This window comes from Terrapene carolina, unplaced genomic scaffold (genome assembly GCF_002925995.2).
Source record: "Terrapene carolina triunguis isolate 2854851 unplaced genomic scaffold, T_m_triunguis-2.0 Scaffold199, whole genome shotgun sequence".
NCBI lineage: Eukaryota > Metazoa > Chordata > Testudines > Emydidae > Terrapene > Terrapene triunguis.
The window spans coordinates 208,547-217,862 of NW_020664550.1; positions in this window are offsets into that span (position 1 = coordinate 208,547).

The window sequence follows — 9,316 nt, forward strand, 5'->3', positions numbered from 1 at the left end:
TGTAAATATTCCAGTTTTGTTGCAGATAAATGTTTATATGTTTAAAGCACTTTAGGAAATAAGCCATTTTAAATATTGTCAATAATTCAGTTCTGTTAAAAATAAATGTTTACATGTTTACAGCACTTACTGCTTGATCCTTCCCCTGATTCTGTGTCCGGGGTAAGGGATGGGGACGGTTGGTACGGGATCTCGGTAAGGGTGATGAAGAGCTCCTGGCTGTCGGGGAAATCAGCGGTGCCAGCGCTGTCGACTGCCTCGTCCTCCTCATCTCCTTCTTCATCTTCCCCGTCCGCTAACATGTCCGACGAGGAACCGGCCGCGGACAATATCCCATCCTCAGAGTCCACGGTCACTGGTGGGGTAGTGGTGGCGGCCACACCTAGGATAGAATGCAGTGCCTCGTAGAAACGGGATGTGTGGGGCTGGGATCCGGAGCGTCCATTTGCCTCTTTGGTTTTTTGGTAGCCTTGTCTCAGCTCCTTGATTTTCACGCGGCACTGCGTTGCATCCCGGCTGTAGCCTCTCTCTGCCATGGCTTTAGAGATCTTCTCGTAGATCTTAGCATTCCTTCTTTTGGAGCGCAGCTCTGAAAGCACGGACTCATCGCCCCACACAGCGATGAGATCCAAGACTTCCCGATCAGTCCATGCTGGGGCCCTCTTTCTATTAGATTGCACGGCCATCTCTGCTGGAGAGCTCTGCATCGTTGCCACTGCTGCTGAGCTCGCCACGATGTCCAAACAGGAACTGAGATTCAAACTGCCCAGACAGGAAAAGGAATTCAAATTTTCCTGGGGTGTGGCTGGTCAGAGCATCCGAGCTCGGACTGCTGTCCAGAGCGTCAACAGAGTGGTGCACTGTGGGATAGCTCCTGGAGCTATTAGCGTCGATTTCCATCCACACCTAGCCTAATTCGATATGGCCATTTCGAATTTAGCGCTACTCCTCTCGTTGGGGTGGAGTACAGAAGTCGAATTTAAGAGAGCTCTATGTCGATCTAAATAGCTTTGTGGTGTGGACGGGTGCAGGGTTAAATCGATGTAACGGCGCTAAATTCGACATAAAAGCCTAGTGTAGACCAGGCCTAACTTCAGAGATAATGACCACAATGCCAACAATGTCTAGTACAGAATAATGGCCCATCCTGCAACCCTTATTCATATGGATAGTTTTTAGTCAACTACATAGTCCCAATGAAGTCAACACAAGTCAATGGGGTTACTCACACAAGTAAGAATTATTTTGTGTGAGTAAGGGCTGTTGGACTGGACCCCATGTGTGAACAGCAGGGTTGTATAGAGTCTATATACCACAGTGGGGGAATGGGGGTGGGATATGGTGGATAGAAATGCTGACTTAGCCAGTATAATTACAGGAACTTTTAATCTAAAAGAGAATGGGGAGTTTTCGAGGCAAATTATGACCACATGCTTCCTTAAAATGATTAAAAATATCTTGCATGTTGTGTTTCATTTCCAATTTAGACATAAGGACATTTCAAATAGGATTTTAATAGTTATAATCATCTATCTATCTATCCACCTTAACATCTTGCGCTGTTTATATTGCAGGAGCTCTGGGCATGTTGTCCTGGGTGCTTTACAAACCCAGAACAAAGAGATGGTCCCTGCTCCATCTTTCTGAGCTTCCAAAAGGACTTGGTCTCAGGTTCAGAATGTCTTTGCTTTAAGTTTTTCCCTTTTTAAAACGAATCAGAGTAAAGCCCCGTTAGCGTGAAGTGCGTTCACACAAACACTTATGAGTAGCAAACGCATCCTTAGAAATCGGAGTCAGGTTGAAAACAGAAAAAAAGAGCCTTCTTTGCAGCAAACGATTCAGTTGGCTCCAGTTAAAATCTAACTGCACCTGCTACAAGGACCCAACATGTACGTGGAGAGGCAGGGCAGCCTAGATGCACACAGGATGGATGAGGTCTTTGCTGGACTCTCTTGGGATTGGGCTGACAGTGATGAAATCACAAGCATTAGGCAACTTCTGTTTAATGACATGGGAAGCTTATTTCCATATGGCATGGATAGAATTACACAACTCTGTAAGACAGAGTCTTCCCTGCAGGAGCAGTGAGGAGGATAAGAAACCACTTGAGGAAGAGCCCCTGAAAACCACCTCTATGGCCTCACTAGAAACTGCCTTTGCCAGCAGCAGGCCAATCAATGGAGCAGCGGAGGTGGGGAAGACTTTGGTGACTAGGGTTATCCTCTGGTTTGGAAGATACGTTATCGGCCCATGAAGAGTGAGGCCTTGTGGGAAGAGAAGGGCAGGGCGTGAAAAGGAGGCTCACATGAACCTCAGCACTTCAATGGTAGGAACTGACAATGTTATTAATGGTGCTGACTGCAGTCCCTGAGGCCAGTGCAGGGCACTGAGCCCTTTCCAAAGGCTTCAGTGTCTGGGGGTATTCATTGGTAAAGTCCTGTCTCAGTGCTCCTGTGCTTGGTTGTGTAGGGTCTCTTAACACACAGTGTTGCCAACCCCAAATGTTCAAAAATCCCAGTTGAGTCCAGTCCCCCAAAATCATGTGAGTTTAAAAATGAGGTGTTTCCTCCCTCCAATAAATATTGGGGGTTTTTTATTTGTCTTCTGACTTTTCAGCTGCAAGGTTGAACTTGCTTTATTTTTCCAGTTGTTGTTTTTTTTCTCCCACTCAGGCAAGATTTTTTTTGTTTAATTAAAGCGGAGAATCTCATGCAATAGCATGATTCCAGCAGCTGGGGCTTTAAGAGAAACACTAAAAAAAAAAAAAGTGATAATCGATAGAAACTCATGAGAATCACAATAGAATCACAGGAGTTGGCCACACTGAATAGAAACACAAACTCACTCAGTTATACAAATGTCTAGGACTGTCCTCTTATGCTGATAAAAATATGGTGTCCTTTCCCTCAAATTCCTTCCTCCGGGGCTTGGTGACCATTCGAGTATACTGGCCACTTACCCAGCGAAAAGGAGACACTGCAAAATGCAAGCCTCCATCTCATGAGGGTATGTGCAATGCTGAAATGGATCTGATTGATGACTGTTTAGCTGCTGGAACCATCCTAGTCACTGTGCCATCCAGCAGTCACTGAAAACTGAGAGGCAAGGAAAGATCATTCTCTTCCTGTCCCAGGAAAAGCAGCCTAGCCTTTTGGTATAAGAGGCATGTCTTATTCTAGATGGTTTTTGAAGTGAGCTTTTCCTCTGCAGAACTAAATGGGCCAAACCCAAACCCCGGATGCTGCTCCCACCCCTGAGCTGAACTTTCCAGCATGGGACAAGTTCAGCAGGGGGAATTTCAACATCCTAAATATTCAGACTACAGTGATACCAGGAACAAATTACATGAGTGCTCTGGCAAAATGCCCGTGCTAATCTGTTACACACACTTACCACAGGCCTGAAACCACAAAATGCCTATGGGCCGCATAGGAAACATGCTCTCATGGATGCCCTAAATAAATGAAACTGGTTCATCTTGACTCATTTATTAATGCATTATAGCAGGAAGGCACTCCGATACCATGGTGATGAAAGTGGTATGAATGCCTACCCAGATGAGAGATGTCAGTGCTATTTCTTCAGGCAGCCACTTTTTGATTGGTTAGATAAGGACATGAGTGGAGATATTTGGGGGACACTAGCGGATGAGCTTATGTTTAAAACAATGGATGAAAGTTAGGACACCTGGGTTCTTTTTCCAGCACTGCCAGAACCTTCTTGTTTGACTTTAAACAGTCACTTCACTCCTCTCCCTCTACTTCCTCACCTGTAAATAGGGGATAATCTTACCTTGCCTAAACAGGGCTCTTGGGATGCTTAATTCATTTATGTTTGTAAAGTGCTTTGACCTCTTTGAATGGATGGTTCTATATAATCACAGACTGTTATTAATCACTGTATTATTGTTTGGGGTTTGGCTAAGGGACATTTTCACACGCAGGCTAGGCACAATATCGTCATTCCAGTACTTTTTATTTCAGAAAAGCGGGAGGGGTTCGTACAATACGCGCTTGTCTGATGCCCCACAACTGTAACACAAATGGGGAGCACACTTCGCTTGCTGGCTTTAACAATAAGTTAAAGGTACATTGTATATAAATTTAGCCCAGAACAACACTAAGCTGGAGGGCCAATAAATAAAATTAATACAAATAAATAAATTAATTAATAAATAAATAATAAAAACTGGGGGGAAAATCTGCATTGTAGAAAATATTTCTCTGTCATAAGAAATTATAAAAGCCAATTGCATGGCATGATAAAAACGAGGTAAAACAAGGACTGGGTCGCGCAGCTTAATTAGACCTGAGGGTTACACCTGGGCTGAACTGGGCCCACAGGCCCCCATCCTGCTGAACACTTAAGCAGGAGCACAGAGGACTTCCCTAGGACTATTCACATGCTTCAAGTTACACAGCTGCGTTTGTTGGACTGGAGCCACAGAGGTTCTGGGTGTGATCATGGAGGGTGCTGAGTGCCTTCTCCGGTGAGGTGCTGGGCACCCTCAGCTCTGCCGATGAAAGGCCTGATCCTGTTCCTACTGAGGTTCACAGTTACTCTCCCATTGACTTCAATGGAAGCAGGAATTCAGGCCGTAAAAGAACTCTTTAGAGAGCCTGATTTAGGACCCAATCCTGTGTCTTACTCATGCTGTATTCAATGAGAGTTTTCCTAAGGTGGCAAGATGGAGCCCTGCAGGATGGCATTTCTAGATTTCCATCTTATCAGCCTTGTCCATCCAGTCCAATAGGATATCCAGCTCCCCAAGAGCCTTCAGACCTGCAGAGGCTACGTCCATCTGAAAGGGAACGGAGAGGATTGCTCGCTGAACAGCTAGTTCAGTTATAACAACAGAGGCTCATTTTAAAAGGGCCATTTGGTTTCCCAACAAGGCCCTAGAACCAGTGTCTGCAACCAAGACAGCAATAAATATTCAGTTGCCACTCTGACAAACGGATGAAAATAACTCTCACACGTGCTCTCATGCATGTGTGTGTGCTCACCCATGCCCTCCCCATCCTCACACTGAACCTCAGCTGCTTGTTTCATCTTCTTCTCTTTTTTTATTTTAAAGTTAATTTTAGTGCTGGTGAAAGGTGCCAGCCTATTTGATGACTGGCTTTGGGAGGCAGAGCTCCACCAAAGGTCTTCCCTACCCGGTGAGGGTGAGGCCACAGAACCCAGAAATCAACCAAGCCTGGGGAATCAACAACGAACAAACAAGGCTGAGAGTGAAAGTCGTAGGATTAGAACAAGGGATCCAGGAAGGGACACAGAGCAGAGAACCCCAGACAACACGCACTGCTCTGAAGAGTCTGTGGGTGCCACCTAGAGGAACTCAACACATTGACAGCTCTGAGGACTAATGGCTTTTTTACATAACACACCCTGGGCAGCCGCAGAGCAAGAGTCTCACAGGGCACTTTCCATCAGAGGTGCTCCAGAGAGGAAAGATAGAATCCCAAGTCAGCATCATTTCAGCTGTCATCTAATATAGCCAGACTCCTGCTTCCAGCATGAGAAGCTCTCTGCACATGCATTAGCTACGTCAGAAAGCAAAGAGTGATTTACCTTTTCATACTGGCTCTGGATTTGTCCACATTTGTGCTTCACATCCTCTCCACAGTGGCACATGCTGACTTCATGCTGGACAGGGATAAAGGGAAGGTAATTAATGACAGATATGCAGGCATGAACAATACCTCATTGTAGAGCCAAGTTCTGCTACCCTTACTCACACTGAGTAGTACCATACTTCTCAAGTAATCCCATGGGATTCCTCTCAGAGTAAGGAGCTACTCAGGGCAAGTAACGGGGGCAGAATCTGGCCCATAATTAGAACTTGTTCTATATATTATTGGCCAGATTTTCTACCTCAGTGTAAATCCAGAGTGATTCTATTCACTTCAGTGGCTTTACTCCAAGTTTGCACTGGTGTGGCTGTGAGCAGAATTTGGCCCAGTCCCTCTGACTTACACAGAGCCTCAGGTCCTTCTTGATGCTGAGAATGGAGTTGGCTATGCTGCTGACCTTCCTGCTGGCGCGGGGACTGGATGCCTTGCAGTGGCTGAAAACGGTAGCCAGATAAAATCTTAACAAGTGACGAAGGACACCTGTCCATAGGCTAAAAAGAAAATCATCTCAGTACATAGGGCAAAAATCCTTGTTAAAACCAAGGAGTCATGTATTATGTAGCCATCTGTCTACATGATACCCAAGTATATGGATGGAATTCATCCTTGCTACACAGGGACTTAAATGTTGTATTGGTCTTATGCTAACCCTCTGCACATGTATGAATTTAACCCTCAGCAAACTGTGCCTCACTTCACTTCTAGTCCTAGACCCTCACTCATACAAGTAGTCCTTATTCACATGGGTAGACCTTTGACATCAGTAGGACTACGTCTGTGAATAAGGTCACTACACCCCAAATGAGCACAGTACAGCACAATATACAACAGGTGCTCTGTATTGTATCTTAGGGTTTTAAACTGCTGCCCTTCACCATAGTATCTGTGCACCTGACTCCTCTATGGTCACTAGGGCTGGATCCTCAATGAATTCTAGGCCGATTTTGGGGGGAAGGGAGAGGTGCGGATAGATAGGGAGGTTTGAGCATCAAAGAAGGTGCAAATCAAGACTAAGCAACAGGGTGTGGAGAAGAATCCAAGCCAGACCCTCTTTCAAGGGCTGTTACCCCTCAAATTCCATCTTCCCCCTCTCCAAATTCACCTGGTCAGTAGATAGAGATTGAATGTACCTCAGTGTCTTGCAAAGAATAGGATTTGTGTAAGATTCTGATGTCAGTACGTTCATCTTTAGATTGCTGAACAGGAGGGGGAAAGAAATAAAAAGCATCAGATAGACGTCATTGCGGGAAGGTTTGCTTTTACAAGTGATCTTTCAATAGCGCTGCTCAGCATGATTCTGAGCTACCGCTGCAGATGCATTTCCAAATAGTCCGTACTCACAGTCATTTCTTTAATGGCTGCAAAGCTGTGGCTTATTTCATGGCTATTCACAGAGATCACACAGTGGCCCAAGCGGAGTTTTTTGAGGCTGGCGCTGAGTTTCAGACACAGCAGAAGTGCAGCAGAGTTGACACAGAAGAGGCAAGAACTTTTCATTTCTCTGCAGGTTACAGAAACTCGCTTCTAGCCATGACAACTGTTCAGTAGGAAATAAAACATTGCTCATTGGGTTACATAGTCAAATCATTATTTTGCAACGTAGAAAACCGATGCTGTAAACACTGGGGTTCAAATTCAGAGTGGAGTCCTGTGTCTAGAGGGAGATTAAGTTATTGTAGGCTAACCCATCTTCGTCCCTCCTTTCCTTCCAACATACATGTTACACCTGCTAAGACATTCTCTACATTCACATAGACTCACTTCAATTCATCCATTTACCAATGTGAAACTGATATGCCCCTTTAGACATCACTTCTACATTTGTAACCCTGAACTTAGATAGACGGATGAATGGAAGGAAAGCCAGAGAGAAAGAGATGCAGGGACCATGGCAATTATTTCAAGGGGTGATATACATGTTTGGTTTATTGACTGTTTCTTGCTTGTATTTCAATATAAGCACCTCGATCTGAAATTAGGAGACTGCATAGAAATGAAGGGCTGGAAGGGACCTAGAGAGGTGTCTTATCCATCTCCCCCATGCTGAGGCACCAAGTTTCTGTTGCTCCCCAGGAAGGAGAGTGAACACCTCAGAACCCCATAACAGTGTCATACAAGGAAATTTAACCTTATGGCACCAAATTCTCTAAGCACCTGTATGTGCTATCTATTTCAATGGGAGCAGGTCCCGAATGGAATGTGAGGAACAGCTAAACACTCAAAGCTATGAATGCATCCATTTTTTTTGAGACATCATAAACCCCCTGAAAGCAGTTAGGGAATTTGTCACCATAAGGTTTTATTTCCTTGTATGACATTGTCACAGTTCACCCTCCTCCCTGGGAGGAACAAAAACTTGGTGAGTAAGTCACTGCCCCATGATTCATGGTGTAATGGAGATAGGCAAGTGGATGAGTTGATGGAATGAAGGTGAAATTCATCCCTCCTGGAGTACACCAGAATAAAGCCTACCACCACTCCCGTGCTGTTTTGGTTTGGGGCCCTCTTCACAGGATTCCATTGCCTCTCATGCGGCTGAGTCATTTTTATTGACATTTTACACAAAGCATTAAGACTTTTAAAAATAAATGGTGAGGTGGATTCATTTAGAAGCCACCTCGTTCTGCAGGTACTTGGGGAGAAGGATTAGATGAGGAATGGAGGGGGTGCAAGATGCCAACATAAGGCTGAGTCTATATTACAGAGCCCACTAGTTAAGGGCTACTCTACACCAGTGGTTTGCAACCTTTCCAGACTACTGTACCCCTTTCAGGAGTCTGATTTGTCTTACGTACCCCCAAGTTTCACCTCGCTTAAAATCTACTTGCTTACAAAATCAGACATAAAAATACAGATGTGTCACAGCACACTGTTGCTGAAAATTGCTGACTCATTTTTAGCATAGAATTATAAAATAAATCAATTGAAATATAAATATTGTACTTACATTTCAGTGTATAGTACACAGAGAGCAGTATAAACAAGTCACTGTATGAAATGTTAGTTTGTACTGACTTCGCTAGTGCTTTTTATGTAGCCTGTTGTAAAACTAGGTAACTATCTAGATGAGTTGATGTACCCCCGGAAGACCTCTGCGTACCCCCAGGGGTACATGTACCCCTGGTTGAGAACCATTGGTCTACACTACACACGCTTTGCCAATACAGCTATACTGGTATACTATATAGGCAGAGCCCTCGAGTCCTCAGCAGAAGAACTTCTGCAGACACCTCCCCGAAAGACATTGACTATGCTGACGGAAGCATTCTTCTGTCAGCATAGTTGCGTCTACATCAGGGCGTTTGCAGCATAGCTATGCTGGCTGGGAGCATGGTTTTTTCACACCCCTGACCAACATGGCTATGCCAACAAAAATGCATAGGGTAGACCTTGATGTAGATAAGCCCTCATTCTCTCTGTTTACCATCTGTAAAATGGGAACAACAGCACTAGCCTACCCCACAGGGGCATTGTGACCACATGTATATAATACAAATTGTGAAGTGTTCAGTTACCATGGTGAGGAGGGCCATATAAGTACCGTAGATAGGGAGTCATGTCTAGTCCTATATTCAGTGGAACAAATACATCTGTTTTAACGCTACTGAAGTCACACCAAGGCTGAATTTGGCCTAGTGCATAAGTCTAATGCGTGTTTATACCTAACTGGTGTGTTTATG